General features: G+C 37.1%; 1 protein-coding gene across 1 annotated transcript in view; it reads left to right on the forward strand.

The window, feature by feature from the left end:
• Positions 1–122: 122 nt before the first annotated feature.
• Positions 123–13,669, forward strand: part of LOC120425471 (ATP-binding cassette sub-family D member) — a 28,683-nt gene continuing 15,136 nt past the window's right edge. The window contains exons 1-2 of the mRNA XM_039590007.2: positions 123–245; positions 3,534–3,836. The gene's annotated coding sequence lies outside the window, so the exon portion shown is untranslated. The remainder of the gene's footprint in view (positions 246–3,533; positions 3,837–13,669) is intronic.

Consider the following 13,669-nt stretch of genomic DNA (forward strand, 5'->3'; position numbering starts at 1 on the left):
GGAATATCATATGTTGAGTCTAATATCTGCTAATACAGAATATTTGCTTGATTCACGCAAACACTAGCAATGTTACCGAGACGGTTGGCTACTAATCAAACGCTCAGTAGCTAGCACGAGCACAGGGACATCGCTTACGTCCGGTGTAGTGAATTCGCCCAGAGGGGTTTCCCGCAGTCTTCCGTACTGGAATATCGCGATATACAAAAATCTGAATTCGAGTCGACAAGTGCCTATCAATCGATGTAATATTGAGTTATTGGGTTCCAAAATTATGGAAGCATCTAGAATAAAACAACGCTCTACAAATATTGAAAAAGTGAATGAAAATAGTGCGATGAAATTTCCTTCCACTTCATTAAACCTACGGCCCCAAACAGGAAAATTAGTGAACAGTCCGGTTGCATCAAAGTGACATAATGCAATGCAATACCTTCAAATAGTTCTGTGTGTTGGCACGTACATGTACTTGCTGCAAGCGACGCGACGGTTGAGTGCAGTTATTTTGAACCCTTTTCCCTTGGAGCTTTCCATCTTTGTGTGTTGAGCTGTATAAAGACATACAATACTTGATTCCTTTGCAAGGTGTTAGTACTATTTGTCCAGTACGCCGCAGTAGTCGAACACCCAAATATAGTATGAAAGATTTTTTTTACAGATTTTGAAAAGTATTTACCACTTATATATTGCCTTAACATTTTTTGATACTTAATTAAACCACAATCATTTTTTTGTGTTCCTAAAATAAAAAAAACTCGCATAATATTCATATTACCTCCCTCATCAGGGTGTATCTTGCGTTCTATCGAGAGCGAGTCATCGCGTTTTTTTGTGTCTCGCCATCACAGCTGGGTGCGCGTGTGTTGGCGGGCACTCTCGCACACAAAGCAAGTTTTTATCATCGCGCCAGGCACTCGTCATCGGCCCCGTCGTGACTGCCGTGAGGAATGAGAGCATTTTCCGTATTTTGGTCAGGGTTGAAGTTTTCCTCCGTGAATTTGGATTAAGGTGAAGCCGTCCGTCAGTTTCAAGGACAATGGATCACTACTCTGAAATCTCTGAAATTCAATTTTAACGAATATTTGCACAAAAATTAATCAGCATGCACCGATTTCACACTTCTTTAAGGAACTGAAAGATTTTTTGTTCTAAAGCGAATGTACCTTAAAATTTAAATACTTTATAGATTAGGATGTAACAAAAATGGCTTTTTGGCGGGCATTCAAGGGTTTGTTCCGGTGGGCATACTTAGCCCAAATTCAAAATATGAGCTTGATTGAACGTAACAGGAGCTGGCGCTCCGCCTTTCAATTTTAAATGGGATTTAACCCATTAACAAATATTTTTTCAAAAATGTCACTTTTTCAGGCATTTTGGCCAATGAAGTGTTTATTTTCAACATCATTGGCGTGTGGGCCAGATCCTTGCGTATCTTTTGGTATATATAACATTGAAATTTGGAGCACCCTGGAGCTCGGTACAGACCTTCAAAGTTTGGCATTTTTTCGACAAATCGACCCCGGCCAATGATGTTGAAAATAAACGCTTCAGTGGCCAAAATGCCTCAAAAAGTGACATTTTTGAAAAAATCTTTTTCACGGGTTAAATCCCATCAAAAACTGAAGGGCGGAGCGCCAGCTCCTGTTACGTTCAATCAAGCTCATATTTTGGATTTGGGCTTAGTATGCCCACCGGAACAAACCCTTGAATGCCCTCCAAAAAGCCATTTTTGTTACACTCTATTATAGATACAATCGTTGATTAATGATGATTTTCGTGATAAGCAAAAAATGGGAAATACGACAGCGACTCCAAATGAGTCAAATTGTCCGTTTGTTGGTCGTTTTTTTTACGAAAGAGCAATTTTGTGAGATTTCAGTAATTCGATTTTTTGTATTTTTTAATCCGTCTGAAACTTTTTTGCTGCCTTCGGTATACCCAAAGAAGCCATTTTGCATCATTAGTTTGTCCATGTAATTTTCCATACAAAGGCAGCTGTCCATACAAAAATGATTTATGAGAATTCGAAAATCTGTATCTTTGAAAGGAATTTTTTGATCGATTTGGTGTCTTCGGCAAAGTTGTAGGTATGGATGAGGACTACACTGGAAAAATATGATAGACTGTAAAAAATGGAGATTTTCAATTTCACTCTTTGTCACTTAAACTTGATTTGCAAAAAAAACACTTCATATATTATTTTTGTATGGACAACTGCCAAATTTGTATGGAAAATTATATGGACAAACTAATGATGCAAAATGGCTTTTTTGGGCATTCCGAAGGCACCAACAATAATCCGAAGATTTGACTAACGAAATGATTTTTTTGTAAGATCACGTTAGGTTTTAAGTTTCTTTATAGTTTTAAATGTTATTTTTCCCATGTGTGAAACATGTCTCATTTTTGCCAATTTTGAGTTAAATGTGGGATCAACCTTGTTTGTTATGTTTCTTTGAGCTAAACTAATAATGTTATCTACATTGTTCAAAAAAGTGATTTTCAACGACAAGTTTGTTTGTCTCATTTGAAAAATGTTCTACTATGAGTCCCATCGTGAAAACGTTTATTAATCTGTCCCGCTTGGGAATATTTTGTTCTGAACTTATAGTTTATGTCATAAATTTACAACATAAACTTTGAAATATATTTGCAATGGCCTTAGAATCTTCAAACTTTTTAGCATTTTTGGCATGTTTTATTCAATATGTTTTGCTTTGTAAAGAAAACCTTTAGCATTTAATTGCAATTAATTACATTGGAAAAAATCAAAACTTTTTTTTTGTATTAATTAGGGGATAATGATCAAAAATGTGACCAAAGATGGCTCTGAAAAATTCTGCTGTTCTCCTTACAACCCTGGGCACTATTGTTGCAGAAGCACTCATACGTCCAAGTACAGCTACCACTTCCTCAAAAGCAAGAGTTCCACTACTATGATCCCTAGTAAAAAATGCTGCTGGGCAACAACACATTAGTACGAAAGATAAAAAAAAACCAACTTGCCGCGCATTTCGCGATAGAGAATGTATGTGTTTGTTTTGATGTCGGGTGCTGTGCCACATGTTCTCACTCTTCTCCTACAATTACGGTGGATTGAGCATGGTTAATATGCCTTTCCCTTATGAATCTGCAACAGAGCGGGTGTGTAATAAAATACGCACACACTAGCAGCGTCGACTCTTGCTGTGAGGCTGTGTGTACATGTGAAGTATGTGCGAGAGTACTTGAATGTTGATTGTTTTGTGTGTAGTTATTTTTTCTAAAGCTTCTCCTCCGTTCACTGGTAAGTTCACTGCAAGCTCCTGCTACTCATTCCGAGTTCTGACTTACAATTGGTTGGAGGCACACGGACTCTCGTCTCGTCGTTCGGTTCTAAGCTGTAGTGTTCTGTCCCTTATAGTTCGGTTCACCCGTTGGAGAATTCTGTTTGTGCAATTTATGTGTTAATTCGAGTGTATCAATCTGAAGAAACCACACATCACGTGCTGTTATCGTTTTTTGCAAAACCTAAAAAAAAAACATTCTTTCAGTGTGGTACGTAGACGCACGTTTCTATGTGTGAAATGAGCAAAAAGTGAATGTTGAAACTGTTCTGGTTGATAACAACATCAAGGATACCACACGCTGGACGAGCTTCGACTCACGGCGCATTGCAGATAGAAATTATTCAAAGTGCACCACGAGGAATTATCTCTGCTGCTTAGTAGAGAATGTGCAGCGGTTTATACTACGTTTGCTAACACACAACTTACATCAACGCAGTGCAGCAAACCCATTTGACCCGTTTTCTTCTGTGTGGCTTTATTATGCACCCGCGCAGAACGCAGATCGAGGTGAGTAAGAGGAGAAGAGACGACGGACTTTTTTTTTCCAAACCATCCCCCACACTGATCGCGCACAAACAACGAGCAGTTTGTTGGCTGCAGTTTCCGTGAGAAAACGCGTGACGCCTATGCAGGTGTGAGGTTGCAAATGAGGGGTGGGTAGTTTTTCAAGTGGAAAACGATTTCCACGAAATTATATCTATTACCGTCAGTGGGGTGGCGTTCGATGAAACTAATATTTTTCTCGTACAAATTATTTTTTTTGCTTAAACACAATTCTGAGTATAAATTAAATTCAAACAATAAAAAAGCAATTTTAAAACTTAAAATTTCGTCAACTCACTCTCCTTTAGCATAATTTCTTATCTAGTTTTGATTATGTATGCGAAACTTTTATTTGAAATAAATACTGCAACACAAGCCAGAAGCCTTTTCTACAGTTACAAATATTTCAAAACTAACCTATGAAAAGTTGGAAATGTAACATTAAATATGTAAATTTTGATTGTTTTTTCGGATTCACCAAAACAATTCTGACTTGAAAAAAAAAAACGCTCGGATAATCGAATCACACTTTTTTAAATTTGTTCGTTGTTTTTATTGGGTCCAAAATATAACTACTGAAATACTTTAAAATGATAAGGGAACAAGATGGCGGCAAATCTGTCAATACGAAATAGCACTAATTTACTCAAAATTGACTAAATTGGATTTTGACTGAACTTAGCGGTGTGGTTATCTGCTCATTATGTCGCTTACTGTGTGGGTAAATTGCCCGTCCTTAGTTTGTTCGTTTTCCAGAAAAGCATACGGGAATTTAGATAGAACTATAGAGAGCTTGTTAAACAGAACTTTGGAATGCATTTAAATATTTGCTAGATATAATTGTTTATAATTGATATTTGCTAGATACATTTTTTTCATATTTTTTTTTATTAGGTCCTTTTCGGTACTGGGACCTGGTTAGGACCGAGTCGGCTTTTGTAATTACATTTTTCTTAAAGCTAAGAGTAATTACAGAGGATCTTGTGTGTAAATGTTAGTGGGAGGGGAGTATTTGCTAGATATAGAAGGTAGGAGAAAGAAGAAATAGAAAAATGCATGCTGGAAAAATGTAAAAATGTAAACCAATTGTTCGATAAAGAAATGATTTTACTTTTAAAAAAAACTAACATAACCCACCTATGAGGTTGATGCCTTCCTCAATCTCTACCAAAAATGGTTGATTTGAGTCGTTTGGACAAAAAATTCAGCTATTTTTTTATCCTTACCAAAAAAGTTCACACATACCACTTAAATAGTCGTAACACGAGACAGGGCTGCCAGATCTTCAATATTTTGAAATCGTTGGGAACGTCTTTTGATTACCTAACCAACGATGGGTCGGATGATGGATCCGGACATCGTTTACATACATTTAAGAGAAATCAGGCTTCAAAAAAGTACTTAAATATCACCTAAGTGGTCATAACTCGAAACAGGGCTGCCAGATCATCAATGTTTTGGTCTTTGATTACCTAACTAACGAAGGGTCGGATGATTGATCCGTACATCGTTTACATACATTTAAGTGAGATCACGCCTTCCGTCGGACAGGGAAGTAAATGTTGGCCCCGGTCTAACCTAGAGGTTAGGTTGTTAGCTCAGTCCAGGTGTAGGAGTCGTCTCCCTGGGTCCTGTCTCGGTGGAGTCACTTGTAGGCAGTTGGACTAACAATGCAAAGGTCGTCAGTTCGAATCCCGGGGTGTAAAAAGGGGTTTGCAATTGCCTCAACCATCAAGCCTTCGGACCAGGCCTGCAAAATGTTTCCAACCCAGCGTACACATGAAGCAAACCAAAATGTCAGTTCACTGCTAGCATCTGACTGTAAGCCTACTGTGTCCGTTCAACCACTGCCGCCTGACTCGTGCCGGTCGGCTGCTGGAGAATGAGAGACGTGAAAAAATGAGCTACACTCACTCAATTCGTGTCGTATGACTGACTCGTAAAATCCTCTCTAAACACTATTTTGACTATTTTTTAACAATTGAATGGTTCTAGACTGTGCAAAACACTTAAAACAACCATAACTTATATTCAAAATTACATTTCCACGCATAAATACCAACTTTTTGTGTAAAAACTTGTTTCTTTATGTGTGTGCGTGCAACGTCGAATGAGCGTTGGTCGACTACTGCCTCGCATTGCAGCTGCTCAGTGAGCTAGGGCACTCACGACTGAGTCGGGTTTGTTTATGTCACGGTTTTGCGGTTCAGTGAATGGATCTGAAAAAATCGTGTATGCGTCGCCAATTTTCGCGTCAGGACCCCTGACATTTTCAGCTCTGCTTCGGACACCAAGTTTCGAGTAGATATCTCGCAATCGAGAACGCCAAGGCAATGATGTAGAGCGAATAATTTAGATTTTTAAGTATATTTTGGTGTATTTAGACCGAACCGAATGGTTACGCTGTCCGCTTTGTAAGCGGATGATTCTGGGTTCGATTCCCATCTGCTCCAACCTTCCATCGGATGAGGAAGTAAAATGTCGGTCCCGGTCTTAGTTGTTGTTAGGCCGTTAAGTCATTCCGGGTGTAGGAGTCGTCTCCATGCCATAAGTACAAACAACACACCAAACCAAGCCTACTCCGGTGGAATCGCTGGCGGCGGTTGGACTCGCAATCCAAAGGTCGTTAGTTCAAACACTGGGGTGGAAGGTTCCTTAGAGTAGAAAGAGGTTTGGGTGCTCTCCCCATTCAAGCCTTCGGACTCCTAGGTTCGAGCAGAAACTTGCAATAGAGACCACAAAAGACCCGGGGGTCGTTAATGTGGATGGTTTGATTTTTTTTCGAATGGTATTTCGTCCAAGTTTGTATGGAATATTAAGGTGGTTCGTTGCTCTTGCATACACTCCAAAAACTACAAACAATAGGTTTGTTTGAGGAGTAACCACTGAAAATCCAATTAAAAAAAGAAAATGGCTCCATAACTATTCTATCGGAAGCATCATATTTCGAAGCCCTAAAGAAGAACTTTTTACTTCGCCGAGGTTTCAATAGTCTTCATCATATATTGCGATAAAGTTAGTCATCGCATACACGTGTTCATCGCCTCCACGTACTCTTTTATCAAACTTCCGTTTGTACATTAGAGTCAGTGTACTGTTGTACTTGCCAGTCAGACAACACAACAACAACAAAACCTGTCGAGTTGTGGTGATATTAATCACTGCCCAGCAGCAGCGCCTCGCGTAATTGTTCCGTTCCGTGTTCTTAGAAGAATAGCTAATTGCCGCTCGAGACTAATTTGTGCCCCAATCAATAACTTAATTCGCCCCTTCTGCCCCAACCATCACCACCACCGTGACAACGCGACTGCTGAGGCTGCGGCGGCGTCACTCAATTGCATCATGGGACTGGGCCATTCGGCAGAATGACGGTCGGCGGAATGACGTTCGGCAGACAACCAAAAGGCAGAAAAGGTCATTCGGCAGACAAACATTCGGCAGAAAGTACATTCGGCGGAAAAGTACGAATGGCAGAAAAATGTTCGGCAGAAAAGGTCAAATGGCAGACAGGGTCATTCGGCGGAACGTCGATTGGCAGAAAAGCACATAAGGCAGAAAAGTTCATATGGCAGAAAAGTACAGAAGGCAGACAAACGAATGGCAGAAAAAATCATTAAGCAGAATATATCATAAGGCAGAATAATATTTGGTAGACAAAGTCATTTTTGTCTAACTTCCTACCAGCAACTTTATCGAGACAGGACCCAGTGAGACAACCTGGACTGAGCTTATACGATTTAACCTGTAGGTCCGACGGGGGCCAACATTCAATTTCCCGTCCGACGGAAGGCGAGACCAGACAAATCTTTAAAAGGGCATACAATTTCCGATCTTTTGATACCCATACATCTAGGTTTTCTATAAAACCCACGTTTTTAAATACCTGGGCTTTTTGCCCAGTTTGATCCACGAGAACAAAAATTACGAAAGTCCATACATTTTTGGCAGACTGCTCAAACGAAACCATAACAACGTTTTTGCCTAAGCCCTTTCCGATGTCACATAGATTGACTTGTGAACAGTGGACCGGTTCGGATGCCGGCGGATTTTCCGACGACGAAATTCCGGGTTTAAACGAAATTCCAACGAAAAATCTATTCAATCGATACAAATACCCCAAAAACGGTGTTATACCCACTCCAGAATGTTTATTTAGCAATTCTATGGTAATATATGGTAATATATTGATTCTATGGTAATTAAGTTTAGATAAGTTTTATACATATATAATTTCCAGAGTTATATAAACCTTTATACTAAGTAGTTAGTAAACTTTATATTCAATCCAAATTATTTTTTTTAATCAGTCAAGGATGCCTATTTGGAGTTGGGAGACTGGAATCATGGTGATTTGTCAACAAATAACTTTATTTATGTTAATTTTTCGAAAGGTATACAAACTTTTTTTGCACCTTTTTTGATTTCTGTAATAGTATTTGTTATATAACTTTTTATAGAAATCATCTTTTCATGAGCTTTTTATAGCAAAATGTTCGGCATGAGTTTCTGAACAAAACGTCGTACTAGGTTTTTGTCAAACTTTTAATTGTTACTTGTATCATCACAAAATGTGCATAGTGCCCAAGGGGTGTAAATACTTTTTTTACATACTTTACTTTCTTTTAATGTGTATAAAAATTGACCAAAATATGACATCGGTATTACGTCTACAGCCCGAGTTATTCAACTGTCTCATTATAGACGCACTTGGCAGGAACAATGAAACACCCAACGAAAATCAATTATTTTCTAATAAAACGTCATGTTTTTGTATTGTTCCGTTGCAGGTAACTTGCCTTAATTATTTTAAAGCAATTTTACCAACTAGAAACTTTAATTACAAAAGTTATAGTATTAGAATTTTGTAAAATCCATTTATTTATACCAAAAAAACATTATATTTTTTGTTAAATGGAGTTAAAACTAAATAAATATGCCAAAAATCACTTTCAATTATTATTTTGAAAGAGTTACATATAGTGCGTCTATCCCGGGGATTCCCGGGACAAAATTCCCGGGATTTTTCTAAAACCGGGAATTCCCGAATCCCGGGATTTTTATATTTTATCCCGGGAATCCCCGAAATCGGTAAAAAATATCAAATTTTGGTCTGGAAATTCAGGTTTTGTTGTGGTAACTGATGAACTACGCTTAAAAAATAAAAATAAAATATTAAGCATATATCAGCATTGATTTTACTTATAGAGAATACTTGTTAGATCCGTAAATTGCCGTAAATTGCCTAGCGCTTGAAATATTTTCTCTTTACTTTTATATTCATGAATTTAAATTGAAAAAAAGTAATTTTAAATATTTTTTTATGAAACATCTTTGGCAACTAGAGGGTGACGAGCGGGAATTCCCGGGAAAAATTTCCCGGGAAATCGGCAATTTTTTGACCTCTCGATTCCCGGGAAACTTGGTCGAGACTCCCGGGAATTTTTTTTTTTTTTTTTTTGGAGGGTGGTCCAGCCGCACATCGTTGATGTTGAAACCTCTAAACTGGGCCCTCGTCCTGTCACGTCCGTCAGTAGTCTTGTCGTACATTACAACTAGAATCAGATCTGCCAATGAATTAGTACACTTCGACCAAATAAACACTGACGCTGTATGGATCTGACTCTAGAATAAATGCACAGTTGTGTGTTATTCATAAGTCCAACTTATTCAATTATTCATTTAAGTCCTAATATTCATTTGCTAACTACTTTGGATTGAAAATCTAAATTTTAATCTAAAATCCTCTAAACTTAATGTTCAAAACTAAACGTTCCTTTAACTGTTGTAATACTACTTCTATCAAAAAACAAAAAAAAATGTGAACTGATATATAAATAGGATAGAATCGCGATTTGAAAAAGAAATGACCATTTACGTCAAAAGATCCGTAGTTCCTAGATTCGCAACAATGGTCGATACAACCATAATCCGAAAAACGTTAGTTCAACAGATCAACGAATTTTGTCCGATATCATTACATTATTGATTGATCGAGGCTCTATGGACAATTTGACATAAAAGAATGCCTAGTATTCTACATCAATCAAAGTTTATTGACAGCATTACTCTAACTTAACAATTGCAACTAAATTTATCATCAAATAGATTTGGAAAAGATACAGATTTATTTTAAATGCTAGTGTCCATAGTGCTATAAAAAAGAATGTATGCCCAAATTTTAACTAATGCACTAGGATCAAATCATGCCCCTTGACTTTACAAGGCCCAGGGGGTCGAGACTCCCGGGAAATTTTATACTTATAAATATCGAACCAAATAATAAACTAATCAGAAAAACATTTGAAAAATTCGAAATTATTTAGAACATTGGATATTCAATGTTCGATTTCCAAGATTGAATTGATCAATGCTTCTCTAATCTTCTTATTCTAAAAGTGTGAATTTTAACTTAATTAAACATAACACAGTCCAACAAGATTTTGTCTCTGAGACGAGTATATGTGTTCCTAGTAGATTTTTGTCTGCTGAATCCGAATCCGGGTCCAGAATTGCTCCAAATGGTCCTAATTTTGAGATACACCCGTTTGAAATGTTAGTTTAGGCCAAAATTAGCTACTTTGTCGACTATTTTACAAAAGAACTATTGAATAAACAAATAAACCAATACATATATCTTAAAGTTCACGTTTTCCCCATTCTGAAACACCCCTGGTTTTTAAAATTTGATTGTTTCTACGCATATTTATAGCCATTTTAAAATTATATTTTCAGTTGGTTCTCATTCAAGTTTTTCCAACTTGCATGCAAGTCAAATTCTAATTTTAAAATGGCTATAAATATGCGTAGAAACAATCAAATTTTAAAAACCAGGGGTGTTTCAGAATGGGGAAAACGTGAACTTTAAGATACATGTATTGGTTTATTTGTTTATTCAATAGTTCTTTTGTAAAATAGTCGACAAAGTAGGGAAAATTCTCGTATGTTTGGCAGGTTAAGTACTCGCTCCTAATTCCATCCAATTTTCTTATTTTCACTATTTAAACAACTAATTTTGAAAATCTTTTGATAGAAACTTGCTTGCTCACTTCTTACTGAGCTATTCATCGCTCGATTTCAGTTGAAAACGCTTTTAATAAGCTTTAATTGAATGTCAAAGTGCTGACCTGCCAACATTAGAGGCACGCTGGAATTAGATGCTGTTCCCCTAGCTAATTTTGGCCTAAACTAACATTTCAAACGGGTGTATCTCAAAATTGGGACCATTTGGAGCAATTCTGGACCCGGATTCGGATTCAGCAGGCAAAAATCTACTAGGAACACATATTCTCGTCTCAGAGACAAGAAACATTTGATTTTTTGTTGAACTGTGTAATTAGCAGTTACACACCATAAATGAAATATTTTTTATTTCTAATAGGGAAAAGCCTTTTCAAGATAAGTTTAATTTCCATATTCCCTCTCGAGCATAGCATAACTCATAGTCTATTTTGTTTTAATTCTAAGTAAGTCAATTTCGCTTTATCGAGTCATTTTGTGTTTTGCATATTAAATTATATTTAAAGAATAAAAATCAGACATTTTTTTGTAAGCGGACACTAAGTCCGCGAATTGTGAACATTTACAGTTAACCTTAAGAAGGAAAAAATCAACTTAAAGTTTTTGTTTTGAGTCGTTATTTATCATTTTGCAGAATGTCATATTGCATAAATGGATAATTATATATTAGTTATTTTTTTACTTTCAAAAAATCTAAAACAAGTTCAACAAAAATTTTGTGCAACTTTGGAAAAATCAATCAGTGCGAATGAAGATTCGTAAACATTTTAAACTGCAATTCGAGTCCCAAAAAGGCTCGAGAAACGATTTTGTATTTGTAGATTGAGGGAACACTATTGGCTAGTTAAAAAAATTCCCGGGTCCCGGGAATTCCCGGGAAATGGCAAAACTCAACTCTCGATTCCCGGGAAATTGAAAATCTCGAGAACCGTCACCCTCTATTGGCAACCAAGTCAAATGTATCGAATCAGAACAGCTGTTTTAGTTTATTTTTTTGCATAATGTTTTGATTTTTCTGATTGATTTCGGTTAAAACAGAAACAGATTTTTACATTTGTTGGTATGATTTTATTTGCTGTTTTTTTTATTTGTTGTTTTAGACATTTTAAAAAAAATGTTGAAGCTTTTCTGGTCATGTCATATAAAAAATTAAAAATGTGTATTTATAAGAGACTTATTTAATTTGAATCACACTGGATTACAAATTTTTATACATTGAAAAACCAAAGCGCAACAAAACTAATCTTTCAAGCTATCTAAAAACGGCTATTCTTGTTCAGATTGAAGAGTAGATTTTCACCAATGAACAGTATTGAGCTAAATCCATGATTTTTAGCTTGAAAACATAGATTTTATTAATGTTTTCAAAATTCCCGGAATCCCGGGAATTCCCGGGATTCCAAAATATTTTTCCGTTTCCCGGGAAATTCAAAACCCGGGAAAATTGGACGCCCTAGTTACATAGATTTTGAAAAGAAGAAAAATCAAAGTGTCTCATTGTTACCCATGGGATGAAAGGAGTGGGGAACAATGAGGCTCAGCCCTGGATTCTGGGTATATTCTTAATTTTGGTCAAACGAAAGGAAAGGACATTGTAGCCCAACTCATTCCCTATGAAACGTCGAAAAAAATCTGGAGAAATGTTAGTTTTGGTGTTTATGGCAGCCTATGAGCGAAAAACTAATTTTTGTCCATAATTTACTTTTACACCCCAGAATCAAACATTAACATTCCAACGCCCAAGGCTCCAAAAAAGTTGGAACGGTAACTTCAACTCAATGGTTCTCGGGCATAACTTAACCAATCAAGATGATTCTTATTTCCAGTGATTTGTCTAGATGATTCTAGAACTTTGCAGAACTTAATCTGATCAAATCTGTAATTTTTGCGATCAAAAACATCGTTCCAACTCTTTTGTTCGCGTGTAAAAAAAATCGCAAAAATTCCACGAAGGCAGTCGTTTTAAAAAAAGGTGGAACGATATTTTCGGTCGCAGAAATTACAAATTTGATCAAATCAAGTTCTGCAAAATTTTAGGATCATCTAGACATTCTTACAAATCACTGGAAACAAGAATCGTTCCGATTGGTTGAGTAATTCCCGAGAACCAGCGAGTTGAAGTTACCGTTCCACCTTTTTTGGGAGGCTTGGGCTTCCGTGTAAGTTGGACATGCGTTGGGCGTTCCAGTGTTAATGAATAACTTTTCAAGGGAGCTTCCATAACCAAAACCACTATTATGGCAGACGTGTATCGTGTAGACACACCTTTCCCCAAAATATGAGCTTGTTTGGTTGAAACTACTACTTGTGAGAGCCATTTTATCATTGTTCCCCGTGTCTCATTGACGACTACTCTACCCTAACCTACATTTTCGTGTTTGCCATTATCATTAGAATTGTGAATTTTTGTGCAGTACAAGTGAAAATTATTCCCAGTCAATCAATCGGAATTCTGAAACGGAATTCAATTCGAATCGATTACGTATTCCGTGTCAAACGCAACAACCGATACGTACACGGAATAGGAGCGCTAGTTTATTGTAAACTTATGGTACGTTCGTTTAAAGAGCCGGTGCGGCACTGAGTGACGCACTCGTCGGTGCCAGTTTTGGTTCAATCGAACATCATTTGTCAGTGTGCGTGGAACTCGCATAAAACTGAAAAATATATCGAAAAGCACTAGAGTTTCAGTTCCAAGATGGCGGTGAAACTCGTGCGGAAATAGCGCGAGTTTCTTCAAACAAACACTTTGACAGCTCTGAGTGCGGCACTCAGTGCGA

The sequence above is a fragment of the Culex pipiens genome, chromosome 1, assembly GCF_016801865.2.
Source record: "Culex pipiens pallens isolate TS chromosome 1, TS_CPP_V2, whole genome shotgun sequence".
Lineage (NCBI taxonomy): Eukaryota > Metazoa > Arthropoda > Insecta > Diptera > Culicidae > Culex > Culex pipiens.